The sequence below is a fragment of the Hyla sarda genome, chromosome 8 (assembly GCF_029499605.1).
Source record: "Hyla sarda isolate aHylSar1 chromosome 8, aHylSar1.hap1, whole genome shotgun sequence".
Lineage (NCBI taxonomy): Eukaryota > Metazoa > Chordata > Amphibia > Anura > Hylidae > Hyla > Hyla sarda.
In genome coordinates, this window is record NC_079196.1 from 24,602,655 (window position 1) to 24,629,771 (window position 27,117).

Consider the following 27,117-nt stretch of genomic DNA (forward strand, 5'->3'; position numbering starts at 1 on the left):
CTTAGTCTAGGATAACAATTAATATCGTATCTGTCCGACTCCGGAGAGGATACAAATTTTACGCTCCATTAGATCCGACATTAATGCAACAATTCAAACATTATTAATAGGTTGAGGTAAAAAGTTGCATTTTTACGGCCTCATTAATTCCCCGCTATATTAATGATGACTCCTTCTAAAGGTTTCATTTAACAGAGATGTGAGGAGCAGGTAATAGCGAATGACTTCACCCCGCGCTGATTTATAACACAGACTCAAACTTGGAAAAAGTTCTTAAAAATTAGGAAAGTAAAGTCGGTGCAAACCTCATTTTTAAAGGGGTACTCCCGCGGAAAACTTTTTTTTTTTTTAAATCAACTGGTGCCAGAAAGTGAAACAGATTTGTAAATTACTTCTTTTAAAAAATCTTAATCCTTCCAGTACTTATTAGCTGCTGAATACTACAGAGGAAATGGTTTTCTTTTTGGAACACAGAGCTCTCTGCTGACATCATGACCACAGTGCTTTCTGCTGACATCATGACCACAGTGCTCTCTGCTGACATCATGACCACCGTGCTCTCTGCTATCATCTCTGTCCGTTTTAGGAACTGTCCAGAGTAATTTGCAAATCTGTTTAACTTTCTGGCACCAGTTGATTTAAAAAAATAAGTTTTCCACCGGAGTACCCCTTTAAGGCCTTAGAAATGATCAAAAGGAAATTGGGCACATGGTGACTAAGTGACGTCAATTAAAGGGGTTATCCACCATAAGGTGAGTTTAGTACTTACCTGCCAGACAGTAATGGACATGCTCAGATCGGATCTGTGCTTGTCTTGAGGCTAAATGTCTGTGTCGTGAGATTACCATAACACTGCTGCTTTCTTTTTGTGAATGGCTATTTCCTGTTGGAGTTCCCTACCTCCAATTACAAATCCCAGGATCCCTTGTTTGTAAGTGTGAGTTTACTTTTTTTCCCCTCCCACATATCCCCCACCCTACCCATTAAAGCACACCTGGGACAATTCCTTGCAGCTCTGTGGAGAATGGAGGAGATTTATCAAAATATGTCCTGAAGAAAAGTTGCTCAGTTGCCCATAGCAACCAATCAGATCGCTTCTTTCACTTTGCAGAGGCCTTGTTAAAAATGAAAAAAGCAATCTGATTGGTTGCTATGAGTAACTGGGCAACTTTTCCTCTGCACAGGTTTTGATAAATCTCCCCCAATAATCTTCCACCCAGCGGTCTCTCCATCCATTGAAGCACAGGCAGGCTCCCTTTGAACACTAGATGTGTGATGTAATGTCTCTGCCGCACTGCAACCTGTGAAAACCTGAGACACCACTCATTTTGTCCCTGGCTAAAAATTTACATCGGGACAAAGATCACATAGGAATTGTGAGACCACCATTAGACACAGGTAGATACACAATATTACACTAACTTTACAAAATCCTGGAATACCCCTTAAAATTTAATTTTTTGAGAACATTTTTCATGATCAGGTTTCTGTTCCTTCCCTGTAGAGGCTCCCAGATATATCTTATACTGTCAGATGTATCCACAGCGGAATATGGCGCAGAAATCCCATACTATTTTGGATGCAGATTATCCCTATTCTTATGAAGTGGCCCAGATAATTAGTGCATATAGGCCGGCACTTATCATTGTATTTACCCTTTTTTTCCCCGTCTATAGTTGGCGCTATTTTGGTGCAAGTGTTCTTTTTTTGCTCCTTTTGGTTTACACATTTCTGATGATTTTGAGTTGCAATCCACTGATTTTGACAATACGCATGATATGCACAGGTTTTATGAACTGCACCTTTTTGTAAAAAGGCGCAAAAAAGGCACAAAACCACCAAAAAGGCGCAAAACCGCCAAAAACCTACACCAGCCCAGACTTAGCTTAGCTTTTTGGTGTATGTGAAGAGTGAAATTTCAGAAAATGTGACCTGCACAAAATGTATCAAATGCCCTGCGACCATTTAAGAAATTTGGTTCTCCTACACATTACAGCACACAAAAAAAAGGTGTAAAATATGCTTCACTTACACCTACAATGATAAATGCCCCCCATAGTGCCCAGATAACAAGTGCATACAGATCCCACATAAATAGTATATACAGTGCCCAGATAATGCGTAAATACAGTGCCCAGACAGTAAGTGCATACAGTGCCTAGATAATCAGTGCGTACAGTGTCTAGGGGCGGAGTACCCCTTTAAGAACGTCTGGGATACAGGAAAAAATATAAAGCAAGACTTAGTAATTCACGCCCCAAAATTTACGGGCGGAAAAAATAATTTTATTTTCATGCGCAATTTGCGCGGATTTGCGTGCGGAAATGGGGGAGAAAGAAGTGAAGGGTTTTTCAGACGTTTCCGGGCAAATTCCGTGCAAATTGCGTGCGAATTCCGCGCGAAAACGATGTCGGGCGGAATTTTTTTTAACCATTGACTTGACTTCTATTGATTTCTGCTAGCGGATTCCGCTTGAAGAATGAACATGCTCATTCTTCAAGCGGAACGGAATTCAGCGTCGGAATTCCGCTAGCAGAATTTCCGCAGTGTGAACAGGACAGCGGAAATAACATTAAAGTCATTGGGCAGAGGAGATGGGCATTAATTTGGAGCGGAGAATTCAAGAGGAATTACTCTTGAATTACTCCGTGTGAACGCACCCTAAATGGACCTCCAACCATCTTTTATGTTTCTTTTATCTCCGAAAATCAGCTAAATGTGCGTTCAGCACTTGCAAAAATTTGCAGTGTGACCGCATGAACAATTTGTTGCTATATCTCTTGCTAAGGAGAACAAGACTTGTGCGCCTATTTAGGGATGGAAATTCTGTATATTTTCGGCCATAAGACGTTCTTATATTATTCCTGCGCCCCCGTTGACAATTTTATTACCATTAGACGCTCGGTAAAGGATCAGTCTTTCTTCTTCTCCAGTTTGATGAGTTCTTTTATACTTTACGTAAGTTTATTCTGCCATCTACTGATAGTATATGAGATTGCAGAAGTGATTTTGCTTATTTTTTTTACTTTCGGTGAAGCATTGTTGAAGCCAGTGTTTCCCAACCAGAGTTAACATTTTCCAAACTGGGAAAGAAGCACTCCAGTTTTTTTTTTTTTATTAATTTTTTTAAATTAATTAATTAATAAAAAAATTTTGCCCATGTCATGCACAATCACGTCACTATTTTAGCACAGCTGCATCTGTATGTTTTATTATCAAGAAAAAAAGGAACATCCAGCGCAGGAATAGCTCAAATGCAGGAAATATTTATTCCGATACAGCAATACACAGGAATAGGAAAAGCAGTGACGCGTTTCAATTGTCTAAGCGATCTTAGTCATACTGGCACAATGGATACAATGTTGAAAAACCTATATAGGGGAGGAGCTCAGGATCACAGGTGCATCGCACCTGTGATCCTGAGCTCCTCCCCTATATAGGTTTTCCATCATTGTATCCATTGTGCCAGTATGACTAAGATCGCTTAGACAATTGAAACGCGTCACTGCTGTTCCTATTCCTGTGTATTGCTGTATCAGAATAAATATTTCCTACATTTGATCTCTTGCTGCGCTGGATGTTCCTTTTTTCTTGTCCATTATCTACCAGCATTGTCCGGGCTGGATCTGTGAAGCGGCAAGTGACGGCTAATGGGTGAGCTGGTTATACCTTTGAACCATTCTATATGTTTTATTACTGTAACTTGGTCATGTGATCATCAGTCTGACTCTTCAAACCTTACAGAGCTTAAAGGGGTACTACCGTGCTGACAACTTATCCCCTATCTAAAGGATAGGGGACAAGTTGCCTGATCGCGCGGGGTCCCACCGCTGGGGACCCCCGCGATCTCGCACGCAGCACCCCGCTCTCATCAGGCCCCGGAGTGAACATTTGCTCCGGGTCTGATGACGGGGCCACTGATCGTGACGTCACGGCTCCGCCCGTGTGACGACAGCTGTCTTGCCCCCTGCCATAGACTTACATTGAGGGGCGGGGCATGAAGTCACATGGGGGCGGGGATTCTCCGGCCCCGTGATCGGCAGTCATCATACCTGGAGCGATGTTCACTCTGGGGCCTGATGAGAGCGGGGTGCTGCGTATGAGATTGCGGGGGTCCCCAGTGGCAGGACCCAGCGCGATCAGGCAACTTATCCCCTATCCTTTAGATAGGGGATAAGTTGTCAGCACGGTAGTACCCCTTTAATGGAGTGTTTCCCAACCAGTGTGCCTCCAGTTGTCGCAAAACTACAAGTCCCAGCATGCCCGGACCTTCAAGGGTTGTAAGACCTCACAATTATACACTTTTCCTTTATCCTGAATATAGAGCAGTGTTTCCCAGCCAAGATGCCTGCAGCTGTTGAAAAACTACAACTCCCAGCATGCCCGGACAGCCATTGGCTGGGTGAAGGACAACCGATGAGATATATATATACATCCGTCTTCAGCCGCACCTTAGGCTGACATTTTTATCTGAAGGAAAATAAAGCGCCATTGATTTTTTTTGTATTAACGTGTATGAGGTTCGGCCCTAGGACCATACAATGCGGGGGCTCCTCGGGGAGGCTTCAGATCTGTATCGCTTTGTAAGAGACCGGCAAACACTTCTTATAATTGAAGTCTCAGCGATCTGGATAAATGTCAAGGTGTTTAGGGAACATCTCCCAGTCGGATCGGGGCTGCAGATATTTCCTACACTTCTTCCCTTATTAGGATCTTTGTTTCCAGCAGATTTTTATTGTAAAACTATATGGGCGTAGAAGATATGCATTTACTGTGTATTGGGGGAGATTTATCATCCTTTCCCCTGACGTAAACAAAAACAAAAAAAAATAATCCACCTTGCACAAAATTTTACAAATATCACATGTTCTTTCAACTGTTATTTTTTTCTTTCTTATTATGCAAATGAAGTGACTTGGTGCGCGGTGGGCGGTCCTAAGTCTTGAGTGCACCTTGATGTCCTCCCTGGATCTTCAGAGTAAACATGCCCCCTACCTGTACTGATTGTCCTCCCCTGTGATGATCTGCCTCTCCTGTGCTAATTGTCTTCCCCTGATCCTACTCCCCTGTGCTGATCCTCCTCCTCTGTGCTGATCATCTTCCCCTGTGCTGACACTTTCCCACTGTGCTTATTCTCCTGTTTTGTTGGTCCTGCTCCTCTGAGCTGATCCTCCTCCCTTTTGCGGATCCTCCTCTCCTGTGCTGATCTTCCTCCCCTAAGCTAATCTTCCTCCCCTTTGCAGACTATTCTCTCCTGTGAGTATTCTCTTCCCCTGTGCTGATCCTCCTCCCCTGTGCTGATCCTTTTCCACTGTCCTGATTCTGATCCCTGTGCTAATCCTCCTCCCCTGTGCTGATCTTCCTCCCCTGATCAGACTCTTCTTCCCTGTGCTGATTGTCTTCCCCTGTGCTGATTCTTCTTCTCTTTTCTGGTCCTCCTCCCCTGTGCTGATCCTCCTCCCCTCTGAAATCTCACAAGCAGAGAAATTTCACTTCAAATCACAAGCCGCAATGATAGCGCAGCCGCGGCCACAGACAATATGAAGTGAAACTCTCTGCTTGTAAGAGAGATTTCAGAAGGAAGAATAATTAGCACAAGGGAGGACGATCAGCACAGGGGAGGATGATCAGCACAGGGGAGGAGGGTCAGCACAGGGGAGGAGGGTCAGCACAGGGGAGGAGGGTCAGCACAGGGGAGGAGGGTCAGCACAGGGGAGGAGGGTCTGCACAGGGGAGGAGGGTCAGCACAAGGAAGGACGATCAGCACAGGGGAGGATGATCAGCACAGGGGAGGAGGGTCAGCACAGGGGAGGAGGGTCAGCACAGGGGAGGAGGATGAGCACAGGGGAGGAGGGTCTGCACAGGGGAGGAGGGTCTGCACAGGGGAGGAGGGTCAGCACAAGGAAGGACGATCAGCACAGGGGAGGATGATCAGCACAGGGGAGGAGGGTCAGCACAGGGGAGGAGGGTCAGCACAGGGGAGGAGGATGAGCACAGGGGAGGAGGGTCTGCACAGGGGAGGAGGGTCTGCACAGGGGAGGAGGGTCAGCACAAGGAAGGACGATCAGCACAGGGGAGGAGGGTCAGCACAGGGGAGGATGGTCAGCACAAGTGAGGAGGGTCAGCACAGGGGAGGAGCAACACAGCGGAGGAGGAGCATCACAGGGGAGGAGGATCAGCACGGGAGGAGAATCAGATGGGAGGAGGGCATTTATTATGAAGATCCAGGCTGGACATCACAGTGCACTTGGGGCTTGGGAATGTCCTGTTTGCACTAAGCTACTTAATTTGCATAATAAGAAAAAGAGGAATTATGGAAGAAAGAAGCCACAGATCAGCAAATGGTAAGTATCATTGTTATCAGTGTCACCTGCACTACAAGCCTGTGCCAGTAGGTTAGTGCAAGGGATACTGAGTACAATTATACTTACCAGTCCCTGCTCTAAACAACCCTGGTTCTTCTTGGTGATCTGCAAATGATCTTCTTGGTGCACTGTGACGTCCAGCTTGGATCTTCATAATAAACTCCTCTTCTGTAGTGCTGATGCTCTGCAGAGGGGGCTCCATTCTGCAGCAGAGGAGGCTCAGCACATGGGAGGAGGCGTTAATACGAAAACATCTTCCAGAAGTCAGCATGGGAACACCCCCTGTACACCAAGCAGGTCATTTTTATGTACCAGGATTGCAGCTGAATGGAGGCACAGAGCGGTGACTGGTAAGTATCACTGTCATCGGTGTCACCTGCACAACAAGCCTATATGAACAGGTTAGTGTGGGGTATACTAATGACAGATTCCCTCAGCTACAGGTGTGCCCCCTCAATTGTCTCGGTCAAAGGTGTAGAAAACATAGAGTGGAGAGCAGTTCTCAATAGGGGATCAGCGTCAGATTACAGGGGGTCCGTCTGCCCTTCTGCAATCTTGAGTACGGGGGCCCCAAGTCTCAGCTATCTCCAGCAGCTCCATAGACATTGACTTGATGGTTTCTTATGTTTTTTGACTTAAAGAATAAAAGGTTATCAGCCCAGAATCTTGTCAATGATCTGAAGGCATCTGCGACTATAATCACCAAAAAAACTATTAGCAACACACTACACTCCGAGGGCTGAAATCCTGCAGTGTCCGAAAGGTCCTCTTGCTCAAGAAATCACATGTACAGGTCCATATGAAGTTTGCCAATGAGCCTCTAAATCAATGTAAAAGGCTCATAGGAAAAAAATAATTACATATTTTTGTTTGCTTAAAACCAACAATACCTAGAAGGAGTTAAAGGGGTACTCCGGTAGAAAAAAAAAAAAAAAACATGTTTTCAAATCAACCAGGGCCAGAAACTTAAACAGATTTGTAAATTACTTCTATTTAAAAATCTTTATCATTCCAGTACTTATCAGCTGCTGTATGTTCAACAGGAAGTTTTGTGGATCGTTCCAGTCTGACCACAGTGCTCTCTGCTGCCACCTCTGTCTGTGCCAGGAACTGTCTGGAGCAGAAGAGGTTTTGCTATGGGGATTTGCTCCTACTCTGAACAGTTCCTGACACAGACAGAGGTGTCAGCAGAGAGCACTGTGGTCAGACTGGAAAGAACTACACAACTTTATTCGGAGCATACAGCAGCTGATAGGTACAGGAAGGATTAAGATCTTTAAATAGAAGCAATTTACAAATCTGATTAACTTTCTGGCACCAGTTGATTTGAAAATATTTGTTTTCCAGTACCCCTTTAAAGGGGTACTCCAGTGAAAACCTTTTTTCTTTTAAATGAACTGGTGGCAGAAAGTTAAACATATTTGTAAATTACTTCTATTAAAAAATCTTAATCCTTCCTGTACTTATTAGCTGCTGAATACTACAGAGGAAATTCTTTTCTTTTTGGAATGCTCTCTGATGACATCACGAGCACAGTTCTCTCTGCTGACGTTATAATAATAATAATAATAATAATAATAATGCTTTATTTATTGTTGTCCTTAGTGGGATTTGAACCCAAGTCCCCAGCACTGCAAGGCAGCAGTGCTAACTACTGAGCCACCATGCTGCCCTTAGCATACATCTGCTATGCAAGGTTGCTAAAATGGACAGAGATGTCAGCAGAGAGCACTGTGCTCGTGATGTCATCAGTGTTCCAAAAAGAAAGGCATTTCCTCTGTAGGATTCAGCAGCTAATAAGTACTGGAAGGATTAAGATTTTTTAATAGAAGTAATTTACAAATATGTATAACTTTCTGCCACCAGTTGATTAAAAAGAAAAAAGGTTTTCACCGGAGTACCCCTTTAAGACGGAGACCATGGGGGAGATTTATCAAAACCCGTGCAGAGGAAGAGTGGTGCAGTTGCCCATAGCAACCAATCAGATTGCTTCTTTCATTTTCCACAGGCCTCTAAAGAGGCCTGTGGAAAATGAAAGAAGCAATCTGATTGGTTGCTATGGGCAACTGCACCACTCTTCCTCTGCACAGGTTTTGATAAATCTCCCCCCATGACATTTCCTTTATCACGCCATAGTTTATAGATAGCGGTAATGACTGCGGTTATACGAGAATATACACGTCCTGTGCCGTTCTGCAGGTGGTGCAAAAAAAAAAATAAAAAATGCTGCACATAAAAAAGCATCACCTGGAACAGAATGAAGTGCGTCGTCTTTCTGGAAGCCATTTCTCCTCCCTTCTCCCAGTGCTGAGCGTTCCCCTCCGTTTTATTGGAGTGGTGATGATGTAAGTTGTTCCCGCCATATGATTACCCTGAATTAGAGAGATAAGCAGTCCCCGAACATATGTAGCGCCGGATGAGAGGAGATATTTCAGTGTCCTCGCCTGGCGGAGGAGACGAGTGCTTCACAAATGAGATGCCCGCTGTGCGACCGTGTGGGGGATGTTTTTCTTATTTCCTCTCCAGAAATGACGATTTTCTGGCACATTTCTTAATAATTAAAAAAAAATGACCTGAAGACATTTGTGTTTCTTATTTCGACAGCCAAAAGGAAATTGCCGGCATCAACAGCGATGCTTCTCGGCTCGTCACTGACAACAATGGGTTCTCGTGGCCACCGGTGTTAATTACAGATCTGAGGTGTTTTCGTTGTCTCTTCATTGCGCCCATGATCATCCTATAAACTTGACAGAACAACATTCGGGAATGTGACTCATTCCAGCCGTCGGCTGTTGCGATTTTACTGGACCTGTACCTGTGTGGGTATTTTTTTCAGGTTATAGGATTTCTTATGTTTTTTATTTTTTCATGGAAATAATAATTAAAGGGGTACTCCACCATAAGGTGATTTTAGTACGTACCTGGCAGACAGTAATGGACATGATTAGGACGGATTGGCGCTTGTCTTGAGGCTAAATGGTTATGCTGTAAGATTACCGTGAGGCTGAGGCCATCTTTTTGTGAACTGGCTATTTCCTGTTGATGTTCATTCCTTTAAACTACAAGTCCCCTGATTCCTTGTTGGTAAGTGTGAGGTCACTTTTTTCCCTCCCACATGTCAGCTGCCCCACCCACTAAAACACACCTGTGATCTTTTCCTTGCAATAGACCAGTGTTTTCTAACCAGGGTGCCTCCAGCTGTTGCAAAACTATAACTCTTGCAGAATGATCTTCCTCTCTCCCAGCAGTCACTCCACCTATTGAAGCACAGACAGGCTCCCTCTGATCACCTGACTAGTGATGTAATGTCTCGGGCCGCACTGCAACCTGGGTAAAGTGTTTTGTATGTTGTTAAAAATAAAGAATGGGGAAAAAATCATAAGACTTGCGAGACCACCATGAAACACGGGTACAGACACTACATAATGAACTACACAAACTTTACAGCCCCTGTAGCACAGTCACATGAAAAAAAAAATCCTGGATTACCCCTTTAACCCCCAAAAGGACACAGCAGGATTTTAAAGGGGTAATCCGGAGGAAAACATTTTTTTTTAATCAGCTGGTGCCAGAAAGTTAAAGGGGTACTCCGGTGAAAACCTTTTTTCTTTTAAATCAACTGGTGGCAGAAAGTTAAACATATTTGTAATTTACTTCTATTAAAAAATCTTAATCTTTCCTGTACTTATTAGCTGCTGAATACTACAGAGGAAATTCTTTTCTTTTTGGAATGCTCTCTGATGACATCACGAGCACAGTTCTCTCTGCTTACGTTATTATAATAATAATAACACTTTATTGATTGCTGTCCTTAGTGGGATTTGAACCCAAGTCCCCAGCACTGCAAGGCAGCAGTGCTAACCACTGAGTCACCATGCTGCCCTTAGCATACATCTGCTATGCATGGTTGTTAAAATGGACAGAGATGTCAGCAGAGAGCACTGTGCTCGTGATGTCATCAGTGTTCCAAAAAGAAAGACATTTCCTCTGTAGCATTCAGCCGCTAATAAGTACTGGAAGGATTAAGATTTTTTTAATAGAAGTAATTTACAAATATGTTTAACTTTCTGCCACCACTTGATTTAAAAGAAAAAAGGTTTTCACCGGAGTACCCCTTTAAATAGATTTGTGAATTACTTTTATTAATAAATCTTAATCCTTCCAGTACTTATAATCTGCTTAATACTACAGAGGAAATGATTTTCAGCTCTCTGCTGACATCACGAGCACAGTGCTCTCTGCTGACATCTCTGTCCACTTTAGGAACTGTCCAGAGCAGCATATGTTTTCTATGGGGATTTTCTCCTACTCTGGACAGTTCTTAAAATGGACAGAGATGTCAGCAGACAGCACTGTGCTCGTGATGTCAGCAGAGAGCACTGTGTTCCAAAAAGAAAATAATTTCCTCTGTAGTATTCAGAAGCTAATAAGTACTGGAAGGATTAAGATTTTTTAATAAAATCTGTTTAACTTTCTGGTACCAGTTGATTTAAAAAAATAAATAAAAAAAAAAGGTTTTCCACTGGAGTACCCCTTTAACATTTTTGTTCTTTCCTCCTTGCCTTTTAATAGCCATAACTTTTTTATTTATCCATCCACAGACCCATATGGGGACTTGTGGGACCAATTGTACTTTGCAATGACACCTTGCATTTTACCATTAAATGTACAGCTAACATAAAATGCTTTGTGTGGGGAATATCCGAAAATGTTGCCACTTTTGGGGAAGGTTGAGTTTTTATGCAGTGCAATTTATAGTAAAACTGACAAGTTATCTTTTTTCTGTAGGTCAATACAATTTAAACGATACCCAATTTACATAACATCTATTATTGTACTACTTATAAAAAAATAAAAATAAAAAAAAAGTCAAACTTTTTAAACAAAATAAGTATGTTTAAAATCGTCCTATTCAGGCCCCTATCACTTTTTTATTTTCCCATAGACTTGGTTGTATGAGGGCCAATTATTTTTTTTTGTGCCATGATTAGAGATGAGCGAACTTACAGTAAATTCGATTCGTCACGAACTTCTCGGCTCGGCAGTTGATGACTTTTCCTGCATAAATTAGTTCAGCTTTCAGGTGCTCCAGTGGACTGGAAAAGGTGGATACAGTCCTAGGAGACTCTTTCCTAGGACTGTATCCACCTTTTCCAGCCCACCGGAGCACCTGAAGGCTGAACTAATTTACGCAGAATAAGTCATCAACTGCCGAGCCGAGAAGTTCGTGACGAATCGAATTTACTGTAAGTTCGCTCATCTCTAGCCATGATCTTTGGTTTTTATCGGTACCATTTTGGCATTTATGTGGCTTTTTGATCACTATTTAATTTTTTTTTCTGGGATGTGATGTCACCGAAATTGTAAAATTTTGTACTTTGATATTGTTTTGTATTTACGCCGTTCACCGTACAGGATCATTATTGATATATTTCAATATTTTGGACAATTTCGTAGGTAAACCAAATATAATTCTTCTTTTTTTTGTTATTGAAACATGGAAAAGCAGGGTGTTTAAAATTTTTATTTTATCAACACTTTCAAAATCCCAAATGGGGGACAGTTATAAGCAATCATTAGCTTGCTAATACTGATCATTGATCAGTGTGATCGGCGCTCTGCTAGTAGAGTCTGTCTAAGGTATGTGGTGAACATGTGAATGTATATGTGTTTGTTAATGTATGGGGTGAATCTGCATAGGTCTGCATCATTTTTTTTTTCCATTTGCAGATGTTTTAGGGAATGATAATGTTCAGAAAGGGGGGCAACTCTTTGCACAGGGCCCTCCAATTTGCTAAAAAGCCGTTACCTGCTCAACAATGTCTGGTATGTAAGTTTTTTGTTTTTTTTTACATTTATTTATTTATTTTTTATTTATTTATGTATTTATTTATATTTTTTATTTTACAAACATGGAAAAAGTATCTATGCTAATAATCATTTTCCCAGTCCACTGTTTCCCAACGGGGGTGCCTCCAGCTTTTGCAAAACTACAACCCCCAACATGCCCGGACAGCCAAAGGTTGTAAGACCTCCCGCAATTATACACTTGTCCCTTATCCTGAATATAGAGCAGTGTTTCCCAACTAGAGTGCCTCCAGCTGTTGCAAAAATACAACTCCCAGCATGCCCGGACAGCCAAGGGTAGTAAGATCTCCCACAATTATACACTTGTCCCTTACCCTGAATAAAGAGCAGTGTTTCCCAACTAGAGTGCCTCCAGCTGTTGCAAAACTACAACTCCCAGCATGCCCGGACAGCCATTGGCTGTCCGGGCATGCTGGGAGTTGTAGTTTTGCAACAGCTGGAGGCACCCTGGTTAGGGAACACTAGTATAGAAGATACAACCTAATAGTTGGCCAGTCCTTTTAATTGTCCGGGCATGCTGGTAGTTGTCATTTTGCAACAGCTGGAGGCACTCTGGTTGGGAAGCGCCATCCTAAATATTCAGATGCAGTGAGGCATCTCATCCAAACCTTCTGTTCCTCTGCTGAACCCGTAGGCGATTTTGCTCTGATCTCAGGGGATGCCCTGCCGCCTGCCCTCCTAATAAAGAGGCACAGAAGGCGCCTGTGAACTCAGTAGACAAGATATTCCTTTGCAATATATATATATATATAAATTATTTTTCCCCTCTCCTTTAAATTAAGATTTGCAGGTTCTACAGAAAAACCTGCTAGGCCCACAGACACCCCCCGGTGGTGACTAATAGTTACGCATCACCTTTGAACCCTTGGTATCACTTTCACTTTCATGCATCACCTTTGAACCCTTGGTATCACTTTCACTTTCATGCATCACCTTTGAACCCTTCATATCGCTTTCACTTTCATGTACTTGGATTTTCATATTCAAGACGGTTATTCCTGTACTAATGGTATCCGTCGTGCTCGATTTAATTGCACAAGACCCCCTCCCGAAAAAAAAAGCAACGGGTCATTCGCTCGTACGGTGGCTATAAAGGCGGATTCATCAATCCCGGCCATTAATGATGGATACAAAGTTGTTCCCGAACGCTCTCCAGCGTAGTTTTGAAATCAATGCAGCCCGAGCGGCAGCAGATACCTGTGATCTCCGCACTTCTCATCTTTTTTCTTTTTTTTTCCTTTTGCTCATGTCTGACAAAGATCCCGGGGGCTGCGTTTATGCCGTCTCTATCTGGATGGTCAAAAAAAAAAGGAAAAAAGTTAAAAAAAAATAAAAATTATAAATATTTTTTTTTTCTTGAGACATAAAATACATATTCACAACATGAGGGAAAACCAGATACGGGTTGAAAGGTTTTCTAAGTCCTGGGGCAGAACAGAGGACGGGAGCGCGGGGCGGCTTGTAAGGTTCTGGCTGTACATGCTGTACTTGGATTCTATTACCATAACTTAGAATATATATATATATATATATATATATATATATATATATATATATATATACATATATATATATATATATATATATATATATATATATAATGTGTGTAATTGTAGCAAACACAATTGTATGCATACTCCCCTTGCGTTTCAATGAAACATTTCTTAACCCAGTTTTTCTCAACCAGGGTGCCTCCAGCTGTTGCAAAACTACAACTTCCAGCATGCCCGGACAGCCGTTGGCTGTCCGGGCATGCTGGGAGTTGTAGTTTTGCAAGAGGCGCAGGCAAAATGGTTAGGAAACACTGGGTTCAATTTTCATTTTAAATTTACTTTTCATTTTTGCATTTTTGTTTTTTCTCTCTCCATAACTCTTTAATTTTCCCCCTATAGACCCGTACGAAGGGTCATTTTTTGCGCCACCAGCTGCATTTTTTAATGACATCACTGTAAAAAAAATAAAAATAAATAATATATATATATATATATATATATATATATATATATATATCATTTTGGGGGCAAAATAGAAAAAATAAAAACACTGCAATTTTGCAGCTTTTAAAGGGGTCATTTCTACACGGTGCACTTTAGGGTTAAATGTTATCTTTATTCTGTAGACCCATACAATTGCAATGATACCCAAGGTATTTAGGTTTTTGTTTAAAATCGAGCATTTTGTAAGTAAAAAAGTATGCTTAAAGTGTACCTGTCAGATCCTACAAAATAATAATAATTGTAATAATAATAATAATATCAATAATAATGTTACTCTGTACCTAATCCTGACCATGTAAATCAAATTTTTGTGCCTCTGTCACCTATATTTTTTTTAAATAAAAATCCCTCTTTTCATTAGCTCAAAGTATTAGAAATCCTCTCAGGGGAAGGGGCGTGTCCCTCCTTGTGGTGATGGGAGGTGATTGGTGTGTGGTGGGAGGGGGCATGTTCCTCATTTGTGGTGGTGAGGGGTGATTGGTGTGTGGTAGAAGGGGGCGTGTCCCTTTCTTGTGTTGGTGGGGGGTGATTGGTGTGTGGTAGAAGGGGGCTTGTCCCTTTCTTGTGTTGGTGGGAGGTGATTGGTGTGTGGTGGGAGGGGGCGTGTCCTCCTTTGTTGTGGTGGGAGGTGGTTGGTGTGTCTGCTCAGGCAGCCTTGTCCACAAGTCATCTCTTGTCCATGACTCATGGACAATTTGATGCTGCCACAGAACTGGTTGGTATCCCAGGAGGTTACGGGACCCCTAGTGGAGGGATTTTCAGGAGCCGTTTTCTTTATAAAATATTTAAAAAAATTTAAATGACCATAATACATAATGTCTTTCATTTTCCACCAGTAACAACATATAAAACATTTTTGGATCTGACAGTGCCCATTTAAAGTGTACCAGTCATATCACAGAACAAAATGATGCTTATATATTTTACTTACCAGGTCATGCAGACAGGGCTGGTGCAGGGATTTTTGCCACCCTAGGCGAAAGCTAATTTTTCCGTGCCTAACCTCGCCCATTGGCTCAGCCATTTGACACGCGCCTCCTTACTACTGAGGTGACAAACTGTAACAAACCTTCTCCTCACGGGGCGGATGTATGGAGGCTGGACAGACCTGACCTGCCTGTCTGGACTCAGGTGTACTGTGCTCCTCCAGCAGGATGAAAAATGCAGATTATTTCAGGTTATTTTAGGTTTGGGGGGTTGCAACGGTGATGCTGGCTGTCCGGGTGCTATGGTTGAATGACAAGTGCTTTGGATATTGGCTGGCTACTAACTTTCATGCAGCGGGCAGAGCAGCACCCTTTTGAAGAGGGCGCTCTAGGCGGCTGCCTATTTTGCCTATAGACCCTGCATACAGATGATTTACATCTGTCTCTAACGTCTGTATTTGGCTCACAAATCCCTCTGTTCTGCTGTTCACTCATTCTGACATCCAAAAATACACCAAGTGTGTTTTGCTTTCACATTTCCCTATTGACTCCTCCCAGCTTCCAGCTATCATCTGGCATCTACTTTTTTTTTTCTTTTCCCAAAAAGGGGCTTTGCCGCAAATTTGACGTTTTTTGTTGTGTTTTTTGAAAAAAAAGGTAAAAAAAAAAAAATAATAATAAAAAAAAAATAATATATATATATATATATATATATATATATATATATATATCTATATATATATATATATATATATATATATATATATATATATATATCTATATATATATATATATATATATATATATATATATGCATTGAACATTGTTATCGGCACTCTGCTTCTCCAGCCTGCAGAAGCAGAGAGAACATAGGACGGCAGAGATGCAAGTAGGAACACCCTGGCTGTCATTGAGGATGATGATTGGTACCCCGCAATCCCTACCATCTAGTGAAATGCCCACTAGATGGCAGTGTAACTTAACCTGTGTGCATTCTGCTGCACAGTACGTTGTTTAACTCCTTCAAGCATTAATATAGGAAGCAATATATACTGTACGTGAAATACATTTTTCATGGAATCCTCCAGATACGTAACCCTTTTCATACCGTGGTGTAACATCACATACAGCATTTGTATAAACTTTGTTTCCCTATTTTATATGGCTTTTCACACTCCGCAGTGTTCTATCTTGGAGGGACAGTCTTGGAAAAATTTTTATTCTGCATATGGCCACTTATTTGTTGGTCAGGGTCTTTGGAAAGTTGTCTGCTGAACACCCCCTGAGTGATTCTGTCTCGTAATATACTGATCTATATACTAACCGTATTATTCACAGATCTTATCCTATTCTGAATACCATCCGGGGATTATTAGCCTCAATAACCTTGTTTCTGCCGCTATTGTTTATGTGTCGGATATTGTCGCTGATTGCACTTTAATTAAAAAATCACATTGAATTAGTTAATCGTCTCTTGGAAGAGGAACTTGGAAGAGGAACTCACACAAGGTTTGACAGTCCTAATTTCAGGGACTTGTCGTCGAGAGTCAGAAACACAGTACGTGGAGCTTTTAAGGCCTCCATACACTTAAGAAAAATATTTTCCAACCAGTGTGCTTCCAGCTGTTGCAAAACTACAACTCCCAGCATGCTGGGAGTTGTAGTTTTGCAACAGCTGGAGGCACACTGGTTGGGAAACATTGCATTAGAGAATATAGAGAGCAGAACATTTGTTAAAGGGGCCTTTTGGTATTAGAAAATTGTGTTTAAATAATAATAATTATAAAAAAAAATGTGTTATCTCAAGTTCTACTGGCTTCAACATAACAGGAAGTTGTGAAGTCCTTTTATTTTCAATGTGATGTTGTCTCAGCCGCTCCCCGGCTCCTCCCTCTCTCCTGACGGGAAGTGGCATCAATGTGGCATCAATGCATCATCCTCTACTGTCTCAGGAGGCGTGGCTGGATCTTATCTCCGATCTCTAACCCCGCCCCCTGAGTGATGTCTTAACCTCTGACCAGCCCCTACAGCAACATCTCTCCGTCACACACACATATACATATATAGCTTTATTGGGACATTTAGGAAGAATCAGGTGTGGTAACAGCATGCTGCCTTGTGCTGGACAATGCCAAAGGCAAAGGAGCAGACAGGGAATGGATACAGCTGATGCTATAACATCACTGATTGTGTGATAGTCTTCTGTGAAATGAGAAGTTCGACAGCAGCTCTGGGTGGAAACTGGCAAAAGAGCTGTGGGAAAGAAGTGGGCAGGATGGGAAGGCTGAGAGGAAGAGTTGCATTCTGGAAATTGTAGTGCTGAGCAACACCTCAACCAGGAAGTACAGAAATAAGACGACCAAAACAAATTAATTTTTGGTGATTTCAGAAGTGGAAGTGGGGCAGACAGGTAAGCAATTCTATATGCTTCTGTGGTATTTTTTATTTAAATATTTAAAAAAAAAAATGGATACTCCACTCCCCAGCATTTGGAACTTTTAGTTACGAACACTGGTGCAGGCTTCAGGGGTCAACACGCCCCTTTGTGATGTCACTCTCCGCCCCTCAAGATGTTAGGCCCCACCCCCTTTATGCAAGTCTACGGTAGGGCGCTGTCAGACCCACTCCCATAGACTTGCATTGAGGGGGATGGGGTGTGACATCACGAGGGGCGGAGTGTGACATCACGAGGGGGCGTGGTGACCCCTGAAGCCCGCACCAGTGTTCGGAACCAAATGTTCCGAAGGCTGGGGAGTGGAGTACCCCTTTAATAACTGGTGGAGTAAACTTTATGGTATCAATTTACACAGAGGGCACAAAGCTTGACGGATACAATACACTAAATGGTAATAGAACTTGAATGAAGTGGAAATTTGTAGAACAAAGGCTATAACTTACAAAACAGCACCTAAGGGTCACAAAACTAAATGACCTGAGCAGAATCGGCAACCACGGTATATTCAACCCAAAATAGTATGTTTATCTGGCCACGTGTTCAGGAATGAACAGCTTGGGCATATGTACCGAGAAAACCCCCCAAGCGCATCAGCTAAATGTCACTGTAGTCCTCCATTGTTCTCACAGAGGCCAAAAGAATATCTGGTATAACATTTTTACTGTATAGCAAAGTGCAATAATCTTTGCTTTCCTTTGATGTGGACCATTGCGAAAAAGTACAAAAAAACAATATAGGGTAGGATAGGGAGTTCTGATTTTGGGAGCTACCATACTCTTGTATGTGGGCGTCATCTACAGATTGTATATTTTCATCCGATGCACCAAAATTTTTGTATTTGTATTTTCCTTAAATGCTTTTCTGTTTCTGTTTATTGTGAAAATGTTTAATAAAAATATATATATATAAAAAACAAATAGAGCCCCTTTTATGACCAACCAGAACAGGCCTCTTCTCTCCAAGGGCCCCACAACAGCCGCATGGTCTGCTACTATGTTACATACGCCCTTGCTCTTCATCTTCATCTTCTCCTATGGATTACCTCCACTTGACCCAGACTCATGCCAGGTCCTAGTTCCCAATAACCTACCTCTGGCTCCCTGTTTCCTGACCCCATATGAACTGGCTCTTTAACAGGCTGATAATATGTTCAGCCCCATCTACCTCAGTGATAAACTATCCCAAGGGGCCACCTCCATGTCTAAAACTTTACAGCCCAGGCCAAAAGCCACAACTGGTCATCTAACCCAATGGTTCTCAACCTTTTTCGGGACTATACCCCCAAAGGATGAAAGTATGCTCGCGGGTACCCCTCGCGCATACATATGGGCACAGAACTTAAGCTCGAGGGGTTCCTGCGGAGAAAATAAGTAATAAAAGTATGTGGCGTTTGCATACCTTTCTAATGTGATACTGTGGCATCCAGTCAACACTGCACTGAAAAATATCGTCCATTGCATGGCCGGTATTTTTCAGCGAAGTGCCGTACTCCTGCATAACCCTTGGCGTATCCCTAGGTGTATGCCTACCATGAGGTGAGAACCCGGATCTAACTGATCTTTTTCAAGGCACTCCATAGGCTTTGCTAGGCAACTACTAAGGTTTTGACACTTTCCAGCCTGATCCGGTGACCATATAAAGAAAAGGTGGGGTGAATGCACCATTACAGAAAGTGTTTGCTCATATTATCCGCTTATTGTATCAGTGTGAGACATTTTGTCTTCCGTCTGTCATTGGTCTTGATACACAACCCCCTCATCCATCATTTACATATCGTATGTCTCCCATAACTATCTAAACCTTCTCTTCAATGAGGAAAACTAATAGAAGATGTGGATGTTATTGATGAGAAATTGCTCAAGCAAATTACATTACAGTTAAAATGTAATGAACATAGAGGCGGCTGATATTAAATGTACTGAGCCCGGTAATGATACATCAGGAAATACATACAGAATATATGGCATGGGATTAACATCTGTGGACACTTTAGAAACAGATTGTATGATGTCTTAGACTCCGCCCATCAATTAGCACAGACTAAGTCCTATACAGCTTTACAGGGAATGTGTTGTCAGAAAATTACCTATTTTAATCCCATTTTTATAAACATATTTTTTAAATAGTCACTGTTATTTAAACAAAAAAATTAATAAATAAATAAATAAACAAAAAACTTCCCTCCTTTAGCCTATGTTATTCTTCTGTAAAACATTTCATTAACCAAAAATGACTCCTTATTCCAGAAAAACAGCTTAAACCGTTGGCCACTAGGTTTCATAACGTATGCCATCCTCAAGCACAGTGCCAGCCTGTTTAGTGTACTTTCACCTGCATTATGTCATGGCAAAGAAGAATGAGTCCTGTGCTGTGATTGGACAGACAACTATGTGAGGAAGTAGCTATGTGTGTACTACTGGCAAACAGACCAGCTGTGGTCTGGTTATATTCTTGTACATTGGAGGCAGCATTATAGTAGCTATATACTTGTACATAGGAGCAGTATTATAGTAGTTATATTCTTGTATATAGGAGTCAGTATTATAGTAGTTATATCCTTGTATATAGGAGAAGTATTATAGTAGTTATATTCTTGTATATAGGAGCAGTATTATAGTAGTTATAATCTTGTATATAGGGGAAGTATTATAGTAGTTATATTCTTGCATATAGGAGCAGTATTATAGTAGTTATATTCTTGTATATAGGAGCAGTATTATAGTAGTTATATTCTGGTACATAGGAGCAGTATTATAGTAGTTATATTTTTGTATATAGGGACAGTATTATAGTAGTTATATTCTAGTATATAGGGGCAGTATTATAGTATTTATATTCTTGTATATAGGAGCAGTATTATAGTAGATATATTCTTTTATATAGGAGCAGTATTATAGAAGTTATATTCTTGTATATAGGAGCAGTATTATAGTAGTTATATTCTTGTACATAGGAGCAGTATTATAGTAGTTATATTCTTGTACATAGGAGCAGTATTACAGAAGTTATATTCTTGTATATAGGAGGCAGTATAATAGTAGATATAATGTGAATTCAGGTAGAAAAAACAGGCATGGTTGCACATCTACAATCTTGTATAATGATCTGATTGCTTCTCAGCATAATATCAAAAACTAACAGGTTGTTAGTATACATTTTTTATCAAAAAGTACAAGCCCACTCGCCACGTCAAGGCCACCTATTTAGAGTGGGTCCCTAACGTCCCTAGCATAAAATGGCGCAGCACCGGGCGGCGACCACCACCGTCGTGGCACCAGGGGGGGGGGGGGGGGTGGGGGGGGAAAGACCCACTGGCAGAGTGGCCCCAATGCCACTCAAACAGTCCATGGCCCGCATCCCCCCACAGACACGGCGCCAGGGCAGCAACGGACGCCGCACAGCACCACACCAGTGTGAACAAGGTGTAATAGCTCACTTACCATGCTCTTCCAGTCAGACTGGGAGGCTGCTAGGAAAGAAATGGCCCTTGTGTAGCTAACTACTACTTATATAGGGTTGGGCTGAGGGGGTGGGGAAGAGTGCAGACAACATGTTCAAACAAAAAAAAGCATGGGATAGAAAACACAATGTGAATTCAGGTAGAAAAAACATGCATGGTCGCACATCTACAATCTTGTATAATGATCTGATTGCTTCTCAGCATAATATCAAAAACTAACAGGTAGTTAGTATACATTTTCCCCTCTTTTTTGTTTTCTTTTTTTTTTGAACATGTTGTCTGCGCTCTTCCCCACCCCCTCAGCCCAACCATATATAAGTAGTAGTTAGCTACACATGGGCCTTTTCTTTCCTGGCAGCCTCCCAGTCTGACTGGGAGAGTATGGTAAGTGAGCTGTAGCATCTTGTTCACACTGGTGTGGTGCTGTGCCGCGTCCGTTGCTGCCGTGGCGCCGTGTCTGCGGGGAGGTGAGACCCATGGACTGGTTTGAGTGGCGTTGGGGCCGCTCTGCCAGTGGGTCGTTCCCCCTGTGGGCACTGGTGTCGCGGCGGTGGGGGGCGCCGCCCAGTGCTACGCCATTTTATGCTAGGGACGTTAGGGACCCACTCTAAATAGGTGGCCTTGACGTGGTGAGTGGGCTTTTACTTTTTGATCAAAACGTATATACTAACAACCTGTTAGTTTTTGAAATTATGCTGAGAAGCAATCAGATCATTATACAAGATTGTAGATGTGCACCATGTCTGTTTTCTACCTGAGTACACATAGTAGTTATAATTCTTGTATATAGGAGCAGTATTATAGTATTTATATTCTTGTATATAGGAGCAGTATTATAGTAGGTATATTCTTGTATATAGGAGCAGTATTATAGTAGTTATATTCTTGTATATAGGAGCAGTATTATAGTAGTTATATTCTTGTATATAGGGGCAGTATTATAGTAGTTATATTCTTGTATATAGGAGCAGTATTATAGTAGTTATATTCTTGTATATAGGAGCAGTATTATAGTAGTTATATTCTTGTATATAGGAGAAGTATTATAGTAGTTATATTCTTCTATATAGGAGCAGTATTGTAGTAGCTATATTCTTGTACATAGAGCAGTACTATAGTAGTTATATTCTTGTATATAGGAGGCAGTATTATAGTAGTTATATTCTTGTATATAGGAGCAGTATTATAGTAGTTATATTCTTGTATATAGGAGTAGTATTGTAGTAGCTATATTCTTGTACATAGAGCAGTACTATAGTAGTTATATTCTTGTATATAGGAGGCAGTATTATAGTAGTTATATTCTTGTATATAGGAGCAGTATTATAGTAGTTATATTCTTGTATATAGGAGCAGTATTATAGTAGTTATATTCTTGTACATAGGAGCAGTACTATAGTAGTTATATTCTTGTATATAGGAGCAGTATTATAGTAGTTATATTCTTGTATATAGGGGCAGTATTATAGTAGTTATATTCTTGTATATAGGAGCAGTATTATAGTAGATATATTCTTGTATATAGGAGCAGTATTATAGCAGTTATATTCTTGTATATAGGAGGCAGTATTATAGAAGTTATATTATTGTATATAGGAGCAGTATTATAGTAGTTATATTCTTTTATATAGGAGCATTATTATAGTAGTTATATTCTTATATATAGGAGCAGTATTATAGTATTTATATTCTTGTATATAGGAGCAGTATTATAGTAGTTATAGTCTCGTACATAGGAGGCAGTATTATAGTATTTATATTCTTGTATATAGGAGCAGTATTATAGTAGTTATAGTCTTGTACATAGGAGGCAGTATTATAGTAGTTATATTCTTGTATATAGGAGGCAGTATTGTAGTAGTTATAGTCTTGTACATAGGTGCAGTATTATAGCAGTTGTATTCTTGTACACAGAAGAAAGTATTATAATATTTTTACACGTGTCCCTCCTTACCTCTTGGATCAGCAAATCCCAATATTTGTGGCACAGGATGACCAGTTTTAAAAAGAAACATGACATTGTGATCTTCTATTGCATCTATATGTGACCTCCTGGTGGTTGTGATGTGAATTGCAGTCTGTCGATTGTTTTTCTAGCATGTCACAATAATGTGTGGGATTTGTATTCTGAAGATCTGGATTCCTTAATGAACATCTCCTAAGGGTTATGGTTGGAATAATCTGTATTCTGGTACATGGGAGGCATTGACACGAGCGCTTTTCATGTGAAATATGTCATTTGCAATTTTAGATAAATCGGATACCTGTGTTTTAATCATTCTCCTGAGTCTGCAGCTCGGACAGCACATTTATTACAGCAATGGGAATTCATTATAGTTGATCTTGTCTTACACTTGTTACCCTCCAGTGAAGTCACACTGGGTCTGTTATAACTCTTAAGCTGTGCAATTTCGTCTTACTTTCCGAAAACATTAAAAAAAAAAAAAAAAAGTTGCCTCAGTACGTGCTCTTCAGACGCTTTGAAAGTTCCTGTAAATTGCCTGACTAGAAATAACACGCGACACAGCTTTGCCATCTCTGAGCAGGTTACCTATTCTCTACAGGAGAATCGTACGAGAATCAGCATCAGTATTCTACTGTGACAATTTATGCGCTGCGGGTGACAAAAAATAGGCAAAATGTTGTTGATTTGAAGCGAGAATTCATGTGTGGAAAAGGATGAAGAGGCTTCAGTGCTAAACAAATGCAAAAAAGATACATTTGCCGGAGATTAGTACCCGATGCTTGTCATTCTTGCTTCTGATGACATTTTTTAAGAAAAGTTGTAAAACTGTAGACTCCTCGTTTCCATTCATTTCCATCAGGACCATCGGAGAGAATTTCTGATACTCAGACAAGCAAAAAGTTCGAGAAAGGAAGAAAAGACACAAGATGGCAGTGACTGAGAGAGGCTAGGGAGGCACTAGGAGGGAAGGAACTCTATGTATTGGGGAAGGGGGAGAACAAGGAGACAGGGACTCTATATACTGGGGAAGGGGAGAAAAGGAGACAGGTACTCTATATACTGGGGAAGGGGAGAAAAGGAGACAGGGACTCTATATACTGGGGAATGGGAGAAAAGGAGACAGGGACTCTATATACTGGGGAATGGGAGAAAAGGAGACAGGTACTCTATATACTGGGGAAGGGGGAAAACAAGGAGACAGGGACTCTATATACTGGGGAAGGGGGAAAACAAGGAGGCAGGGACTCTATATACTGGGGAAGGGGGAAAACAAGGAGGCAGGGACTCTATGTACTTTGGAAGGAAGAGAACAGGAGGCAGATACTCTCTGTATTGGGGAGGGGGGAGACAAGGTGTCTGGGACTCTATGTATTGAGGACGGGGGAGACAAGGAGTCTGGGACTCTATGTACTGAGAAGAGACAAAGAGCCTGGGACTCTATGTATTGGGGAAGAGGGAGACAAGGAGGCTGGGACTCTATGTATTGGGGAAGGGGGAGACAAGGAGGCTGGGACTCTATGTACTGGGGAAGGGGGAGACAAGGAGCCTGGGACTCTATGTGCTGGGGAAGGGGAGAAAAGGAGACAGGGACTCTATGTACTGGGGAAGGGAGAGACAAGGAGGGTGGGACTCTATGTACTGGGGAAGGGGAGAAAAGGAGACAGGGACTCTATGTACTTTGGAAGGAAGAGAACAAGAGGCAGATACTCTTTGTATTGGGGAGGTGGGAGACAAGGTGTCTGGGACTCTATGTACTGGAGAAGGGGGAGAAAAGGTGTCTGGGACTCTATGTACTGAGAAGAGACAAGGAAGCTGGGACTCTATGTATTGGGGAAGGGGGAGACAAGGAGGCTGGGACTCTATGTATTGGGGAAGGGGGAGACAAGGAGCCTGGGACTCTATGTATTGGGGAAGGGGGAGACAAGGAAGGTAGGACTCTATGTGCTGGGGAGATACAAGTGAAAACAGACTCTAAGTGCTAGGAAAGGAGGACACAGTGAGGCAAGGGCTTTGTATTGGGGAGGGGGACAAGGAGGCAGGGACTTTATGTAATGGGAAGAGACAAGGAGGAACTGACTCTATGTGCTGGGAAAGGAGCAGAAAAGGGGGGATGGACTCAGGACTCTATGTATTGGGTTGGGGGGACACAGGGCAGAGGCATTATAGTTTGAACAATGGCAAACAAAAAGGCAAAGGCTCTGTGTATTGAGTTGGGGAAACCGGGGCAAAGACTCAATGGTTTGGGTAGGTGGTGGATGAGAAGAAAGGGGCTCTAGGTATTAGGGTGGGGGAGAAAAGAAGGCTGTTTGTATTGGGGAGTAGAGGAAACTGAGGCTCTATACATTTGGAAAGGGGTACAAGGGGGAAGGGGTTCTATGTTTTTAGAAGGAGAGGGCAAGGTTGCAGGGGCTTTATGTGTTGGAAAAGGCGGAGAAAAAGGGGCATGGACTCTATTCAGAAGGCAGAGACAAGAGGGCAGGGGCACTATGTGAGGGAAGACAAGGTGGCAAGAATAGAGAAAAGCGAGGAAATACAAAGAGACAGAAATGTTCAGATGTAGCCTGACAGGTTTCTAATCCCCTCCTGGCCTCCTGGCACTGCTCCCTTCACAGAAGTTTTTACTGGGACTTTTCGGTGACTTAAATGCAGAATTGTGATAATATGTAGCTTGACAATGGACATCTACAAGGGGGCACATACATTTTCACAGCACTTGGCACAATGAATATTATTATATAACAGAGACTCATGGATATTTACTCTGAACATTTATCATGAGAATGTAATGAAACAATTGTTTATGTGCTGTGGATGTAACATTGTATCTTCTATTGTTTATGTGCTGTGGATGTAACATTGTATCTTCTATTGTTTATGTGCTGTGGATGTAACATTGTATCTTCTATTGTTTATGTGCATTGGATGTAACTTTGTATCTTCTATTATTTATGTGCTGTGGATGTAACATTGTATCTTCTATTGTTTATGTGCATTGGATGTAACTTTGTATCTTCCATTGTTTATGTGCATTGGATGTAACATTGTATCTTCTATTGTTTATGTGCTGTGGATGTAGCATTGTATATTCTATTGTTTATGTGCCATGGATGTAACATTGTATCTTCTATTGTTTATGTGCCATGGATGTAACATTGTATCTTCTATTGTTTATGTGCCATGGATGTAACATTGTATCTTCTATTGTTTATGTGCATTGGATGTAACTTTGTATCTTCTATTGTTTATGTGCATTGGATGTAACTTTGTATCTTCTATTGTTTATGTGCTGTGGATGTAACTTTGTACCTTCTATTGTTTATGTGCTGTGGATGTAACATTGTATCTTCTATTGTTTATGTGCCATGGATGTAACATTGTATCTTCTATTGTTCATGTGCTGTGGATGTAACATTGTATCTTCTATTGTTTATGTGCTGTGGATGTAACATTGTATCTTCTATTGTTTATGTGCTGTGGATGTAACATTGTATCTTCTATTGTTTATGTGCCATGGATGTAACATTGCATCTTCTATTGTTTATGTGCTGTGGATGTAACATTGTATCTTCTATTGTTTATGTGCCATGGATGTAACATTGTATCTTCTATTGTTTATGTGCTGTGGATGTAACATTGTATCTTCTATTGTTCATGTGCTGTGGATGTAACATTGTATTTTCTATTGTTTATGTTCTGTGGATGTAACATTGTATCTTCTATTGTTTATGTGCTGTGGATGTAACATTGTATCTTCTATTGTTTATGTGCTGTGGATGTAACATTGTATCTTCTATTGTTTATGTGCCATGGATGTAACATTGCATCTTCTATTGTTTATGTGCTGTGGATGTAACATTGTATCTTCTATTGTTTATGTGACATGGATGTAACATTGCATCTTCTATTATTTATGTGCTGTGGATGTAACATTGCATCTTCTATTGTTTATGTGCTGTGGATGTAACATTGTATCTTCTATTGTTTATGTGCTGTGGATGTAACATTGTATCTTATATTGTTTATGTGCTGTGGATGTAACATTGCATCTTCTATTATTTATGTGCTGTGGATGTAACATTG

The 27,117-nt window shown here is 41.3% G+C and overlaps 1 protein-coding gene across 1 annotated transcript in view; it reads right to left on the minus strand.

Moving 5' to 3' along the window:
* Positions 1-8,800, minus strand: part of NXPH2 (neurexophilin 2) — a 207,250-nt gene extending 198,450 nt beyond the window's left edge. Inside the window, exon 1 of the mRNA XM_056534532.1 lies at positions 8,613-8,800. The gene's annotated coding sequence lies outside the window, so the exon portion shown is untranslated. The remainder of the gene's footprint in view (positions 1-8,612) is intronic.
* Between the last annotated feature and the right edge of the window lie 18,317 nt (positions 8,801-27,117).